This window comes from Schistocerca piceifrons, unplaced genomic scaffold, assembly GCF_021461385.2.
Source record: "Schistocerca piceifrons isolate TAMUIC-IGC-003096 unplaced genomic scaffold, iqSchPice1.1 HiC_scaffold_1336, whole genome shotgun sequence".
Taxonomy (NCBI): Eukaryota; Metazoa; Arthropoda; class Insecta; order Orthoptera; family Acrididae; genus Schistocerca; species Schistocerca piceifrons.
The window spans coordinates 1-14,417 of NW_025727165.1; the positions used below are offsets into that span (position 1 = coordinate 1).

Below are 14,417 nucleotides of genomic sequence, written 5' to 3' on the forward strand. Positions count from 1 at the left end.
TCGAACCTACGCTCCCAGAGGAATCTGATTTCAAGTCAGACGCCTTAACCACTTTTTTTTTTTTTTTTTTTTTTTTTAAAAAATCTGAAAATTTTATTTAGAATTGCACCAAAGTACAGTGTCAAAATGAAACAAAATTAATGAAACTAATTTACTTTTAGTAATGTTTTCTGGCTTTTTTGCCTAAAGGAACAATTTCCATGGCATGTAGAGTTCGCCGAAATTTCCTATAAAAGGCCAAAACTTCTGGATTTGCCCAGACCTGTTTAGGATCAAAGTCCAAGAACCCTCAATGTATCAAAATTCTTTGCTCTGGACAGAGCAACATATGCCTGACCTGCCTCAAACACACGTGATAGAGACATTTCCACACAGTCCAGTGATAAGCCCTGTGATTTATGAATTGAGAAAGCCCATGCAAGTCTAAGTGGTAGCTGCTTTCTTGTAAGTATTGTACCTCCAGCAGCTTTCACAACCCAGCGATCTGGACGAATAACATACTCTTTTCTGGAACAGAAACGAATAGCTGGCATCCCTGGCAACTCTCCCATTTTAGTACGGTTGATCAAATCTGCATCTTGCATATGGCTGCACAATCTTGTTGCAAGTATTCCTTCCACTTCAATCTTATGTTTCGACGTAGATATTAACTTATCCGAAATTTCTGGAGTGATCCTGCCGATCCGTACATTTTGCAAAATTTTAATGAATTCTGGATCTGCCTGGCGATGCACTTTATTAAGTTCAAAGCTTGTATGTATAACCTGGTCCCCAGACAGCACTCTGGAAACAAATTTTTGCTTGAACCAGGTTTTGCATCACGACAAACTGGTGGAAGCTGAAGAAAGTCCACCACACAGGATAAGCTGTATTCCTCCAAATGGTCTCTCATTGTTCCTCACTATTCGGGCAACATAGTCCAGTTTCTCAAAAAATTCTCCTTCAACCATAGAAATTTCATCTATTATTAGATGACGACATTTTCTCCACATCTGCTGAACCTGTGGGCGAGTAGCCAATTCAATACAGCGTTCTTTGGAAGCCTGACCACTTCCTATTCCTGCAAATGAGTGCAATGTTACACCACCTATCTGACAGGCTGCCACACCTGTGCTAGCTGTGGCTACTGTAACATCTGGAGGTAATGCTCCTAGAATTCGCTGAAGTAGGTAGGACTTACCAGTACCAGCACTACCTGTAAAAAATATGTTTTGGCCCTTAAGAGCTGCTTCTAACACCTGCTTTTGCTCATCTGTTAAAGGGACAGGGGTCTAGACCTGAGGGCTATCCGAATTTTCTTGGTGCCCATTACTTGCATTGTTTGCAATGGCCTCTTCTTCCCAGTTGGTGGTGTAGTTACAGTATTCGGTAAGCTTACTTTTGCCTTTGCTTTATTTACCTCTTGCAGAGTAACTGGACTTATTTCTTGCATTATTTTATCTTTTGCAGACAGTAACCTAGATTTAATGGGAACCTTGGTAGAAGCAGTATCTGCACTTAATTTTATAAATACGGTCTTCAGGAACGTCAGAAGGTTTACGGTGGTGCATTTGAAATCAATAAAATTAATTTTTGAAGTTGAAAATTTATCGATGCTTTCCCTTCTGCCATAAATTTTTTGTGAACTGTTATCCCTTTCAATTGGAACCTGTTGTTAACAGAAGTTCCTTTTTCTGTCAGGATTTCAAGAAATATTTCCCTGAACTCATTTCTGATGAGCCTTAAAATGACATTCTTAAGAGCAGATTTTCTCACAACACAATTCTGTGAATTCAGCCATTCCAGCGTAACTGAACAAGACAGTGTAGGGCACTCCGCAGCATTTGTCATGTTGCTTTGTAAACCTGGAACAATGTTAAAATGTTTGGTAAAAGAAATTCAGCACTGCTCTCTTGCCAAGAAACAGCTCTTCACCAGTCTGTCATGTATAGTATATTGCTGTAACACACGGTACCTGAAAGTTTTTCATTTTCACTGCAACGTGCCAGTTCCATTCCTTCCTCTTAAAAATTCTTTTTTTTTATATAATGCAATTACTTTCCTTGGTAAGAATGGAGATTTTCCGCAGTCATTTAAGAGGAGTGCTTTGTTTTACTTCCTCTAATTCAAATACATCTTAGTCCACCCGCAACCACTCGGCCACGACTGCCGGTGGCGGAAGCGACTCCCGACAAGTGAAAACGCCATCTTCAGAAGCAATCTGATGGCACAAAACGGCGTGGCCTCACTCTTTTCTCTAGGGTTTCCATTAGCCGCTACGAAAGTGTAGTCATTTTTGCCCAGACAGGGACTTGAACCCCAGGACCCTAACGCTCTACCGACTCAGCTATGCGGGCCCCACGCACGAGCATTATCGTACAGCTGCGTGGTGTGCGAGTGATTCGCATGTCGTAATTACTGGCTTATGGCTCCAATGGCGACTTCACCGACTTCCACTGACGCACCGCTGACGCTAGTTTTCTGGCGCCTTAGAACGATGGACATACCTCCAAGCAGCTGCGAGATCTTAAGAAAAGAAGAAACGCTGCACCACTGCTTTTGCCGCACTCGAATGATTGAAATTGCGATTCTTAAAAAGAATCTGAAATGTTCGCTCTCTCCATCACTTTCGAGCACATCTGTGCTGCAGTACCAGCGTCAGTGTGAGGTGAAACCGATAGCCACAGTAAGCAGCGGTCGTCGCGAAAACTCAGTATTCTTAAAACGGAAATTTTCGTCTTGTTGAGAATGGCGTCACTGGTTTGCACCCGCATTCGCCCCACGCCATGTCACATGTGTGCGAAAATGTTTGCTCCTCTTTACGCAAAAATCGCACGCAGCCGGTAGGATTCGAACCTACGCTCCCACAGGGAATCTGATTTCGAGTCGGACGCCTTAACCACTCGGCCACGACTGCCGTTAGCGCGGTGCAACTGCTACCGTTTAAAGCACTGTGGTGTCAGAAAACGGCGTAGCTGCATTATTTTCCGTAACGTTTCCAGCGCTACCAGACGAATCGCTACCAAAGTATTAAAATCTCCACCTGGACAGGGACTTGAACCCTGGACCCTTAGCTTAAACGCCTAACGCTCTACCGACTGAGCTATCCGGGCACACGACGCTGTGAAACCTCCCCACGATGCACAACTATACATTGACTCATGTCCTTTACTGTTGTGCAATCGCTGTATGGGGCTGTTACTAATAAAACGTCGCCTAAATGCTGTCTACAAACTTATCGCGCTAAGCTCGTAACACACTATCGAAGACTGCTGGCACATGATGCAACAACAAATTGCACCAGTTGTTACGTCTCATACGTTGGAGCAGAGAATTTACGTGTTTTGTCGACACTCACTGGGCAATTGGAAAATTCACAAGCATTTCGAATGCAATGTTTCCCACGTTTTCGCTCATTTCACGGTTCCGTTGAAGACGTTCTTCACCACCTGACACAGAAAAAGGAATGCAGTCGGTAGGATATTTTTAATCCTTTTGCTTCTAAGGGAGTTAGTTGTCTAGTGAGTTCCTCTTACGGCATGCACTAGGCAACCAGAAACAGCTACAGGAGAGAGTCATTTTTGTTGTCAGCGGTAGTTGCATTATCACAAACGCAGAGTAATTCCATTGGCGTCGCATCAAAATGAATACCTGCCGAAACCCGGGATCGAACCAGGGACCTTTAGATCTTCAGTCTAACGCTCTCCCAACTGAGCTATTTCGGCTGACGTTCAAGGCGGCCATTTGCATGTGTTCGTTCACGTCTGCCTCGTTGCCAGTTTCACAGTCACCTTCGTCTGATAAGACACAGGGGCGCTGAAAGGCGAGCAGGCGATGCAGTGAAGTTCCACACACATTTCTTCTGCTTCCGTCATCGTAACAAGCAAACATGTCGACTCGATTCGTGTAATATTGACTTCGCTGACGCTAGCAAACCGTGCTATATCGATGCCAGGGGCAACTCGTGTGCAGAGAACGAGACACGAGAAGGAGTGAGCCTCTCCACCGTATGAGAGGCAGTATCTAGCAGATACGCACGGTAAAACATTCCACCTGCGTTAGCTCATAAATTGCTACACGTCATCGTCTGCAAGCTAAAATGGACACATCTGCACTGCCCAGTGAGGCGACACTTGTACTAACACCTGGTGGACGGCTGTGAGACGCGGAGATGGAGCTGCGGCTTCTGGGCGCGACTGTAACGCTGCGCCCTGGATCAAATAACACTGCACATTGCTGGTGACCCACGTGTTTAGTAGTGACGCAACTGCTAGGATGCAGCTGAACGTCCGCCTTTTGAGAGCGAGAAAATTTTCGCAGCCGGCAGGACTCGAACCTACGCTCCCAAGAGGGAATCTGATTTCAAGTCAGACGCCTTAACCACTCGGCCACGACTGCCGGTGGCGGAAGCGACTCCCGACAAGTGAAACCGCCATCTTCAGAAGCAATCTGATGGCACAAAACGGCGTGGCCTCACTCTTTTCTCTAGGGTTTCATTAGCCGCTACGAAAGTGTAGTCATTTTTGCCCAGACAGGGACTTGAACCCAGGACCCTAACGCTCTACCGACTCAGCTATGCGGGCCCACGCACGAGCATTATCGTACAGCTGCGTGGTGTGCGAGTGATTCGCATGTCGTAATTACTGGCTTATGCTCCAATGGCGACTTCACCGACTTCCCACTGACGCACCGCTGACGCTAGTTTTCTGGCGCCTTAAAACGATGGACATACCTCCAAGCAGCTGCGAGATCTTAAGAAAAGAAACGCTGCACCACTGCTTTTGCCGCACTCGAATGATTGAAATTGCGATTCTTAAAAAGAATCTGAAATGTTCGCTCTCTCCATCACTTTCGAGCACATCTGTGCTGCAAGTACCAGCGTCAGTGTGAGGTGAACCGATAGCCACAGTAAGCAGCGGTCGTCGCGAAAACTCAGTATTCTTAAAACGGAAATTTTCGTCTTGTTGAGAATGGCGTCACTGGTTTGCACCCGCATTCGCCCCACGCATGTCACATGTGTGCGAAAATGTTTGCTCCTCTTTACGCAAAATCGCACGCAGCCGGTAGGATTCGAACCTACGCTCCCACAGGGGAATCTGATTTCGAGTCGGACGCCCTTAACCACTCGGCCACGACTGCCGTTAGCGCGGTGCAACTGCTACCGTTTAAAGCACTGTGGTGTCAGGAAAACGGCGTAGCTGCATTATTTCCGTAACGTTTCCAGCGCTACCAGACGAATCGCTACCAAAGTATTAAAATCTCCACCTGGACAGGGACTTGAACCCTGGACCCTTAGCTTAAACGCCTAACGCTCTACCGACTGAGCTATCCGGGCACACGACGCTGTGAAACCTCCCACGATGCACAACTATACATTGACTCATGTCCTTTACTGTTGTGCAATCGCTGTATGGGGCTGTTACTAATAAAACGTCGCCTAAATGCTGTCTACAAACTTATCGCGCTAAGCTCGTAACACACTATCGAAGACTGCTGGCACATGATGCAACAACAAATTGCACCAGTTGTTACGTCTCATACGTTGGAGCAGAGAATTTACGTGTTTTGTCGACACTCACTGGGCAATTGGAAAATTCACAAGCATTTCGAATGCAATGTTTCCCACGTTTTCGCTCATTTCACGGTTCCGTTGAAGACGTTCTTCACCACCTGACACAGAAAAAGGAATGCAGTCGGTAGGATATTTTTAATCCTTTTGCTTCTAAGGGAGTTAGTTGTCTAGTGAGTTCCTCTTACGGCATGCACTAGGCAACCAGAACAGCTACAGGAGAGAGTCATTTTTGTTGTCAGCGGTAGTTTGCATTATCACAAACGCAGAGTAATTCCATTGGCGTCGCATCAAAATGAATACCTGCCGAAACCCGGGATCGAACCAGGGGACCTTTAGATCTTCAGTCTAACGCTCTCCCAACTGAGCTATTTCGGCTGACGTTCAAGCGGCCATTTGCATGTGTTCGTTCACGTCTGCCTCGTTTGCCAGTTTCACAGTCACCTTCGTCTGATAAGACACAGGGGGCGCTGAAAGGCGAGCAGGCGATGCAGTGAAGTTCCACACACATTTCTTCTGCTTCCGTCATCGTAACAAGCAAACATGTCGACTCGATTCGTGTAATATTGACTTCGCTGACGCTAGCAAACCCGTGCTATATCGATGCCAGGGGGGCAACTCGTGTGCAGAGAACGAGACACGAGAAGGAGTGAGCCTCTCCACCGTATGAGAGGCAGTATCTAGCAGATACGCACGGTAAAACATTCCACCTGCGTTAGCTCATAAATTGCTACACGTCATCGTCTGCAAGCTAAAATGGACACATCTGCACTGCCCAGTGAGGCGACACTTGTACTAACACCTGGTGGACGGCTGTGAGACGCGGAGATGAGCTGCGGCTTCTGGGCGCGACTGTAACGCTGCGCCCTGGATCAAATAACACTGCACATTGCTGGTGACCCACGTGTTTAGTAGTGACGCAACTGCTAGGATGCAGCTGAACGTCCGCCTTTTGAGAGCGAGAAAATTTTCGCAGCCGGCAGGACTCGAACCTACGCTCCCAGAGGAATCTGATTTCAAGTCAGACGCCTTAACCACTCGGCCACGGACTGCCGGTGGCGGAAGCGACTCCGACAAGTGAAACCGCCATCTTCAGAAGCAATCTGATGGCACAAAACGGGCGTGGCCTCACTCTTTTCTCTAGGGTTTCCATTAGCCGCTACGAAAGTGTAGTCATTTTTGCCCAGACAGGGACTTGAACCCAGGACCCTAACGCTCTACCGACTCAGCTATGCGGGCCCACGCCACGAGCATTATCGTACAGCTGCGTGGTGTGCGAGTGATTCGCATGTCGTAATTACTGGCTTATGGCTCCAAATGGCGACTTCACCGACTTCCCACTGACGCACCGCTGACGCTAGTTTTCTGGCGCCCTTAAAACGATGGACATACCTCCAAGCAGCTGCGAGATCTTAAGAAAAGAAACGCTGCACCACTGCTTTTGCCGCACTCGAATGATTGAAATTGCGATTCTTAAAAAGAATCTGAAATGTTCGCTCTCTCCATCACTTTCGAGCACATCTGTGCTGCAGTACCAGCGTCAGTGTGAGGTGAACCGATAGCCACAGTAAGCAGCGGTCGTCGCGAAAACTCAGTATTCTTAAAACGGAAATTTTCGTCTTGTTTGAGAATGGCGTCACTGGTTTGCACCCGCATTCGCCCACGCATGTCACATGTGTGCGAAAATGTTTTGCTCCTCTTTACGCAAAAATCGCACGCAGCCGGTAGGATTCGAACCTACGCTCCCACAGGGAATCTGATTTCGAGTCGGACGCCTTAACCACTCGGCCACGACTGCCGTTAGCGCGGTGCAACTGCTACCGTTTAAAGCACTGTGGTGTCAGAAAACGGCGTAGCTGCATTATTTTCCGTAACGTTTCCAGCGCTACCAGACGAATCGCTACCAAAGTATTAAAATCTCCACCTGGACAGGGACTTGAACCCCTGGACCCTTAGCTTAAACGCCTAACGCTCTACCGACTGAGCTATCCGGGCACACGACGCTGTGAAACCTCCCACGATGCACAACTATACATTGACTCATGTCCTTTACTGTTGTGCAATCGCTGTATGGGGCTGTTACTAATAAAACGTCGCCTAAATGCTGTCTACAAACTTATCGCGCTAAGCTCGTAACACACTATCGAAGACTGCTGGCACATGATGCAACAACAAATTGCACCAGTTGTTACGTCTCATACGTTGGAGCAGAGAATTTACGTGTTTTGTCGACACTCACTGGGCAATTGGAAAATTCACAAGCATTTCGAATGCAATGTTTCCCACGTTTTCGCTCATTTCACGGTTCCGTTGAAGACGTTCTTCACCACCTGACACAGAAAAAGGAATGCAGTCGGTAGGATATTTTTAATCCTTTTGCTTCTAAGGGAGTTAGTTGTCTAGTGAGTTCCTCTTACGGCATGCACTAGGCAACCAGAACAGCTACAGGAGAGAGTCATTTTTGTTGTCAGCGGTAGTTGCATTATCACAAACGCAGAGTAATTCCATTGGCGTCGCATCAAAATGAATACCTGCCGAAACCCGGGATCGAACAGGGACCTTTAGATCTTCAGTCTAACGCTCTCCCAACTGAGCTATTTCGGCTGACGTTCAAGGCGGCCATTTGCATGTGTTCGTTCACGTCTGCCCTCGTTGCCAGTTTCACAGTCACCTTCGTCTGATAAGACACAGGGGCGCTGAAAGGCGAGCAGGCGATGCAGTGAAGTTCCACACACATTTCTTCTGCTTCCGTCATCGTAACAAGCAAACATGTCGACTCGATTCGTGTAATATTGACTTCCGCTGACGCTAGCAAACCCGTGCTATATCGATGCCAGGGGCAACTCGTGTGCAGAGAACGAGACACGAGAAGGAGTGAGCCTCTCCACCGTATGAGAGGCAGTATCTAGCAGATACGCACGGTAAAAACATTCCACCTGCGTTAGCTCATAAATTGCTACACGTCATCGTCTGCAAGCTAAAATGGACACATCTGCACTGCCCAGTGAGGCGACACTTGTACTAACACCTGGTGGACGGCTGTGAGACGCGGAGATGAGCTGCGGCTTCTGGGCGCGACTGTAACGCTGCGCCCTGGATCAAATAACACTGCACATTGCTGGTGACCCACGTGTTTAGTAGTGACGCAACTGCTAGGATGCAGCTGAACGTCCGCCTTTTGAGAGCGAGAAAATTTTCGCAGCGGCAGGACTCCGAACCTACGCTCCCAGAGGGGAATCTGATTTCAAGTCAGACGCCTTAACCACTTTTTTTTTTTTTTTTTTTTTTAAAAAAAATCTGAAAATTTTATTTAGAATTGCACCAAAGTACAGTGTCAAAATGAAACCAAAATTAATGAAACTAATTTACTTTTAGTAATGTTTTTCTGGCTTTTTTGCCTAAAGGAACAATTTCCATGGCATGTAGAGTTCGCCGAAATTCCTATAAAAGGCCAAAACTTCTGGATTTGCCCAGACCTGTTTAGGATCAAAGTCAAGAACCCTCAATGTATCAAAAATTCTTTGCTCTGGGACAGAGCAACATATGCCTGACCTGCCTCAAACACACGTGATAGAGACATTTCCACACAGTCCAGTGATAAGCCCTGTGATTTATGAATTGAGAAAGCCCATGCAAGTCTAAGTGGTAGCTGCTTTCTTGTAAGTATTGTACCTCCAGCAGCTTTCACAACCCAGCGATCTGGACGAATAACATACTCTTTTCTGGAACAGAAACGAATAGCTGGCATCCCTGGCAACTCTCCCATTTTAGTACGGTTGATCAAATCTGCATCTTGCATATGGCTGCACAATCTTGTTGCAAGTATTCCTTCCACTTCAATCTTATGTTTCGGACGTAGATATTAACTTATCCGAAATTTCTGAGTGATCCTGCCGATCCGTACATTTTGCAAAATTTTAATGAATTCTGGATCTGCCTGGCGATGCACTTTATTAAGTTCAAAGCTTGTATGTATAACCTGGTCCCAGACAGCACTCTGGAAACAAATTTTTGCTTGACCAGGTTTTTGCATCACGACAAACTGGTGGAAGCTGAAGAAAGTCACCACACAGGATAAGCTGTATTCCTCCAAATGGTCTCTCATTGTTCCTCACTATTCGGGCAACATAGTCCAGTTTCTCAAAAAATTCTCCTTCAACCATAGAAATTTCATCTATTATTAGATGACGACATTTCTCCACATCTGCTGAACCTGTGGGCGAGTAGCCAATTCAATACAGCGTTCTTTGGAAGCCTGACCACTTCCTATTCCCTGCAAATGAGTGCAATGTTACACCACCTATCTGACAGGCTGCCACACCTGTGCTAGCTGTGGCTACTGTAACATCTGGAGGTAATGCTCCTAGAATTCGCTGAAGTAGGTAGGACTTACCAGTACCAGCACTACCTGTAAAAAAATATGTTTTGGCCCTTAAGAGCTGCTTCTAACACCTGCTTTTGCTCATCTGTTAAAGGACAGGGGTCTAGACCTGAGGCTATCCGAATTTTCTTGGTGCCCATTACTTGCATTGTTTGCAATGGCCTCTTCTTCCCAGTTGGTGGTGTAGTTACAGTATTCGGTAAGCTTACTTTTGCCTTTGCTTTATTTACCTCTTGCAGAGTAACTGGACTTATTTCTTGCATTATTTTATCTTTTGCAGACAGTAACCTAGATTTAATGGGAACCTTGGTAGAAGCAGTATCTGCACTTAATTTTATAAATACGGTCTTCAGGAACGTCAGAAGGTTTACCGGTGGTGCATTGAAATCAATAAAATTAATTTTTGAAGTTGAAAATTTATCGATGCTTTCCCTTCTGCCATAAATTTTTTGTGAACTGTTATCCCTTTCAATTGGAACCTGTTGTTAACAGAAGTTCCTTTTTCTGTCAGGATTTCAAGAAATATTTCCCTGAACTCATTTCTGATGAGCCTTAAAATGACATTCTTAAGAGCAGATTTTCTCACAACACAATTCTGTGAATTCAGCCATTCCAGCGTAACTGAACAAGACAGTGTAGGGCACTCCGCAGCATTTTGTCATGTTGCTTTGTAAACCTGGAACAATGTTAAAATGTTTGGTAAAAGAAATTCAGCACTGCTCTCTTGCCAAGAAACAGCTCTTCACCAGTCTGTCATGTATAGTATATTGCTGTTAACACACGGTACCTGAAAGTTTTTCATTTTCACTGCAACGTGCCGTTCCATTCCTTCCTCTTAAAAATTCTTTTTTTTTATATAATGCAATTACTTTCCTTGGTAAGAATGGAGATTTTCCGCAGTCATTTAAGAGGAGTGCTTTGTTTTACTTCCTCTAATTCAAATACATCTTAGTCCACCCGCAACCACTCGGCCACGACTGCCGGGTGGCGGAAGCGACTCCCGACAAGTGAAAACGCCATCTTCAGAAGCAATCTGATGGCACAAAACGGCGTGGCCTCACTCTTTTCTCTAGGGTTTCCATTAGCCGCTACGAAAGTGTAGTCATTTTTGCCCAGACAGGGGACTTGAACCCAGGACCCTAACGCTCCTACCGACTCAGCTATGCGGGCCCACGCACGAGCATTATCGTACAGCTGCGTGGTGTGCGAGTGATTCGCATGTCGTAATTACTGGCTTATGGCTCCAATGGCGACTTCACCGACTTCCCACTGACGCACCGCTGACGCTAGTTTTCTGGCGCTCGTTAGAACGATGGACATACCTCCAAGCAGCTGCGAGATCTTAAGAAAAGAAACGCTGCACCACTGCTTTTGCCGCACTCTGAATGATTGAAATTGCGATTCTTAAAAAGAATCTGAAATGTTCGCTCTCTTCCATCACTTTCGAGCACATCTGTGCTGCAGTACCAGCGTCAGTGTGAGGTGAACCGATAGCCACAGTAAGCAGCGGTCGTCGCGAAAACTCAGTATTCTTAAAACGGAAATTTTCCGTCTTGTTGAGAATGGCGTCACTGGTTTGCACCCGCATTCGCCCACGCATGTCACATGTGTGCGAAAATGTTTTGCTCCTCTTTACGCAAAATCGCACGCAGCCGGTAGGATTCGAACCTACGCTCCCACAGGGAATCTGATTTCGAGTCGGACGCCTTAACCACTCGGCCACGACTGCCGTTAGCGCGGTGCAACTGCTACCGTTTAAAGCACTGTGGGTGTCAGAAAACGGCGTAGCTGCATTATTTTCCGTAACGTTTCCAGCGCTACCAGACGAATCGCTACCAAAGTATTAAAATCTCCACCTGGACAGGGACTTGAACCCTGGACCCTTAGCTTAAACGCCTAACGCTCTACCGACTGAGCTATCCGGGCACACGACGCTGTGAAACCTCCCACGATGCACAACTATACATTGACTCATGTCCTTTACTGTTGTGCAATCGCTGTATGGGGCTGTTACTAATAAAACGTCGCCTAAATGCTGTCTACAAACTTATCGCGCTAAGCTCGTAACACACTATCGAAGACTGCTGGCACATGATGCAACAACAAATTGCACCAGTTGTTACGTCCTCATACGTTGGAGCAGAGAATTTACGTGTTTTTGTCGACACTCACTGGGCAATTGGAAAATTCACAAGCATTTCGAATGCAATGTTTCCCACGTTTTCGCTCATTTCACGGTTTCCGTTGAAGACGTTCTTCACCACCTGACACAGAAAAAGGAATGCAGTCGGTAGGATATTTTTTAATCCTTTTGCTTCTAAGGGAGTTAGTTGTCTAGTGAGTTCCTCTTACGGCATGCACTAGGCAACCAGAACAGCTACAGGAGAGAGTCATTTTTGTTGTCAGCGGTAGTTGCATTATCACAAACGCAGAGTAATTCCATTGGCGTCGCATCAAAATGAATACCTGCCGAAACCCGGGATCGAACCAGGGACCTTTAGATCTTCAGTCTAAACGCTCTCCCAACTGAGCTATTTCGGCTGACGTTCAAGGCGGCCATTTGCATGTGTTCGTTCACGTCTGCCTCGTTGCCAGTTTCACAGTCACCTTCGTCTGATAAGACACAGGGGCGCTGAAAGGCGAGCAGGCGATGCAGTGAAGTTCCACACACATTTCTTCTGCTTCCGTCATCGTAACAAGCAAACATGTCGACTCGATTCGTGTAATATTGACTTCGCTGACGCTAGCAAACCGTGCTATATCGATGCCAGGGCAACTCGTGTGCAGAGAACGAGACACGAGAAGGAGTGAGCCTCTCCACCGTATGAGAGGCAGTATCTAGCAGATACGCACGGTAAAACATTCCACCTGCGTTAGCTCATAAATTGCTACACGTCATCGTCTGCAAGCTAAAATGGACACATCTGCACTGCCCAGTGAGGCGACACTTGTACTAACACCTGGTGGACGGGCTGTGAGACGCGGAGATGAGCTGCGGCTTCTGGGCGCGACTGTAACGCTGCGCCCCTGGATCAAATAACACTGCACATTGCTGGTGACCCACGTGTTTAGTAGTGACGCAACTGCTAGGATGCAGCTGAACGTCCGCCTTTTGAGAGCGAGAAAATTTTCGCAGCCGGCAGGACTCGAACCTACGCTCCCAGAGGGAATCTGATTTCAAGTCAGACGCCTTAACCACTCGGCCACGACTGCCGGTGGCGGAAGCGACTCCCGACAAGTGAAACCGCCATCTTCAGAAGCAATCTGATGGCACAAAAACGGCGTGGCCTCACTCTTTTCTCTAGGGTTTCCATTAGCCGCTACGAAAGTGTAGTCATTTTTGCCCAGACAGGGGACTTGAACCCAGGACCCTAACGCTCTACCGACTCAGCTATGCGGGCCCACGCACGAGCATTATCGTACAGCTGCGTGGTGTGCGAGTGATTCGCATGTCGTAATTACTGGCTTATGGCTCCAATGGCGACTTCACCGACTTCCCACTGACGCACCGCTGACGCTAGTTTTCTGGCGCCTTAAAACGATGGACATACCTCCAAGCAGCTGCGAGATCTTAAGAAAAGAAACGCTGCACCACTGCTTTTGCCGCACTCGAATGATTGAAATTGCGATTCTTAAAAAGAATCTGAAATGTTCGCTCTCTCCATCACTTTCGAGCACATCTGTGCTGCAGTACCAGCGTCAGTGTGAGGTGAACCGATAGCCACAGTAAGCAGCGGTCGTCGCGAAAACTCAGTATTCTTAAAACGGAAATTTTCGTCTTGTTGAGAATGGCGTCACTGGTTTGCACCCGCATTCGCCCACGCATGTCACATGTGTGCGAAAATGTTTGCTCCTCTTTACGCAAAATCGCACGCAGCCGGTAGGATTCGAACCTACGCTCCCACAGGGAATCTGATTTCGAGTCGGACGCCTTAACCACTCGGCCACGACTGCCGTTAGCGCGGTGCAACTGCTACCGTTTAAAGCACTGTGGTGTCAGAAAACGGCGTAGCTGCATTATTTTCCGTAACGTTTCCAGCGCTACCAGACGAATCGCTACCAAAGTATTAAAATCTCCACCTGGACAGGGACTTGAACCCTGGACCCTTAGCTTAAACGCCTAACGCTCTACCGACTGAGCTATCCGGGCACACGACGCTGTGAAACCTCCCACGATGCACAACTATACATTGACTCATGTCCTTTACTGTTGTGCAATCGCTGTATGGGGCTGTTACTAATAAAACGTCGCCTAAATGCTGTCTACAAACTTATCGCGCTAAGCTCGTAACACACTATCGAAGACTGCTGGCACATGATGCAACAACAAATTGCACCAGTTGTTACGTCTCATACGTTGGAGCAGAGAATTTACGTGTTTTGTCGACACTCACTGGGCAATTGGAAAATTCACAAGCATTTCGAATGCAATGTTTCCCACGTTTTCGCTCATTTCACGGTTCCGTTGAAGACGTTCTTCACCACCTG

At 46.9% G+C, this 14,417-nt stretch overlaps 17 non-coding genes and 2 pseudogenes across 17 annotated transcripts; all 19 read right to left on the minus strand.

Annotated features, from left to right (window-relative positions):
- Positions 1 to 110: 110 nt before the first annotated feature.
- LOC124732283 lies at positions 111 to 1,979 on the minus strand (annotated as a pseudogene).
- An 835-nt stretch (positions 1,980 to 2,814) lies between these two features.
- Positions 2,815 to 2,896, minus strand: Trnas-cga. Its single transcript has one exon. It is a non-coding gene; the product is annotated as a tRNA-Ser (tRNA).
- Positions 2,897 to 3,019: 123 nt separating this feature from the next.
- Trnak-uuu lies at positions 3,020 to 3,092 on the minus strand. The gene has a single exon. It is a non-coding gene; the product is annotated as a tRNA-Lys (tRNA).
- Positions 3,093 to 3,631: 539 nt separating this feature from the next.
- Positions 3,632 to 3,704, minus strand: Trnaf-gaa. Its single transcript has one exon. It is a non-coding gene; the product is annotated as a tRNA-Phe (tRNA).
- Positions 3,705 to 4,294: 590 nt separating this feature from the next.
- Trnas-uga lies at positions 4,295 to 4,377 on the minus strand. Its single transcript has one exon. It is a non-coding gene; the product is annotated as a tRNA-Ser (tRNA).
- A 657-nt stretch (positions 4,378 to 5,034) lies between these two features.
- On the minus strand, positions 5,035 to 5,118 carry Trnas-cga. Its single transcript has one exon. It is a non-coding gene; the product is annotated as a tRNA-Ser (tRNA).
- A 123-nt stretch (positions 5,119 to 5,241) lies between these two features.
- On the minus strand, positions 5,242 to 5,314 carry Trnak-uuu. Its single transcript has one exon. It is a non-coding gene; the product is annotated as a tRNA-Lys (tRNA).
- Positions 5,315 to 5,852: 538 nt separating this feature from the next.
- On the minus strand, positions 5,853 to 5,926 carry Trnaf-gaa. The gene has a single exon. It is a non-coding gene; the product is annotated as a tRNA-Phe (tRNA).
- A 593-nt stretch (positions 5,927 to 6,519) lies between these two features.
- Positions 6,520 to 6,601, minus strand: Trnas-uga. Its single transcript has one exon. It is a non-coding gene; the product is annotated as a tRNA-Ser (tRNA).
- Positions 6,602 to 7,264: 663 nt separating this feature from the next.
- On the minus strand, positions 7,265 to 7,346 carry Trnas-cga. The gene has a single exon. It is a non-coding gene; the product is annotated as a tRNA-Ser (tRNA).
- A 123-nt stretch (positions 7,347 to 7,469) lies between these two features.
- Positions 7,470 to 7,543, minus strand: Trnak-uuu. The gene has a single exon. It is a non-coding gene; the product is annotated as a tRNA-Lys (tRNA).
- Positions 7,544 to 8,080: 537 nt separating this feature from the next.
- Positions 8,081 to 8,152, minus strand: Trnaf-gaa. Its single transcript has one exon. It is a non-coding gene; the product is annotated as a tRNA-Phe (tRNA).
- Positions 8,153 to 8,908: 756 nt separating this feature from the next.
- On the minus strand, positions 8,909 to 10,306 carry LOC124732282 (annotated as a pseudogene).
- Positions 10,307 to 11,576: 1,270 nt separating this feature from the next.
- Trnas-cga lies at positions 11,577 to 11,658 on the minus strand. Its single transcript has one exon. It is a non-coding gene; the product is annotated as a tRNA-Ser (tRNA).
- Positions 11,659 to 11,782: 124 nt separating this feature from the next.
- Trnak-uuu lies at positions 11,783 to 11,855 on the minus strand. The gene has a single exon. It is a non-coding gene; the product is annotated as a tRNA-Lys (tRNA).
- Positions 11,856 to 12,396: 541 nt separating this feature from the next.
- Positions 12,397 to 12,470, minus strand: Trnaf-gaa. Its single transcript has one exon. It is a non-coding gene; the product is annotated as a tRNA-Phe (tRNA).
- A 590-nt stretch (positions 12,471 to 13,060) lies between these two features.
- Trnas-uga lies at positions 13,061 to 13,142 on the minus strand. The gene has a single exon. It is a non-coding gene; the product is annotated as a tRNA-Ser (tRNA).
- Positions 13,143 to 13,801: 659 nt separating this feature from the next.
- Trnas-cga lies at positions 13,802 to 13,883 on the minus strand. Its single transcript has one exon. It is a non-coding gene; the product is annotated as a tRNA-Ser (tRNA).
- Positions 13,884 to 14,006: 123 nt separating this feature from the next.
- On the minus strand, positions 14,007 to 14,079 carry Trnak-uuu. The gene has a single exon. It is a non-coding gene; the product is annotated as a tRNA-Lys (tRNA).
- Positions 14,080 to 14,417: the final 338 nt, after the last annotated feature.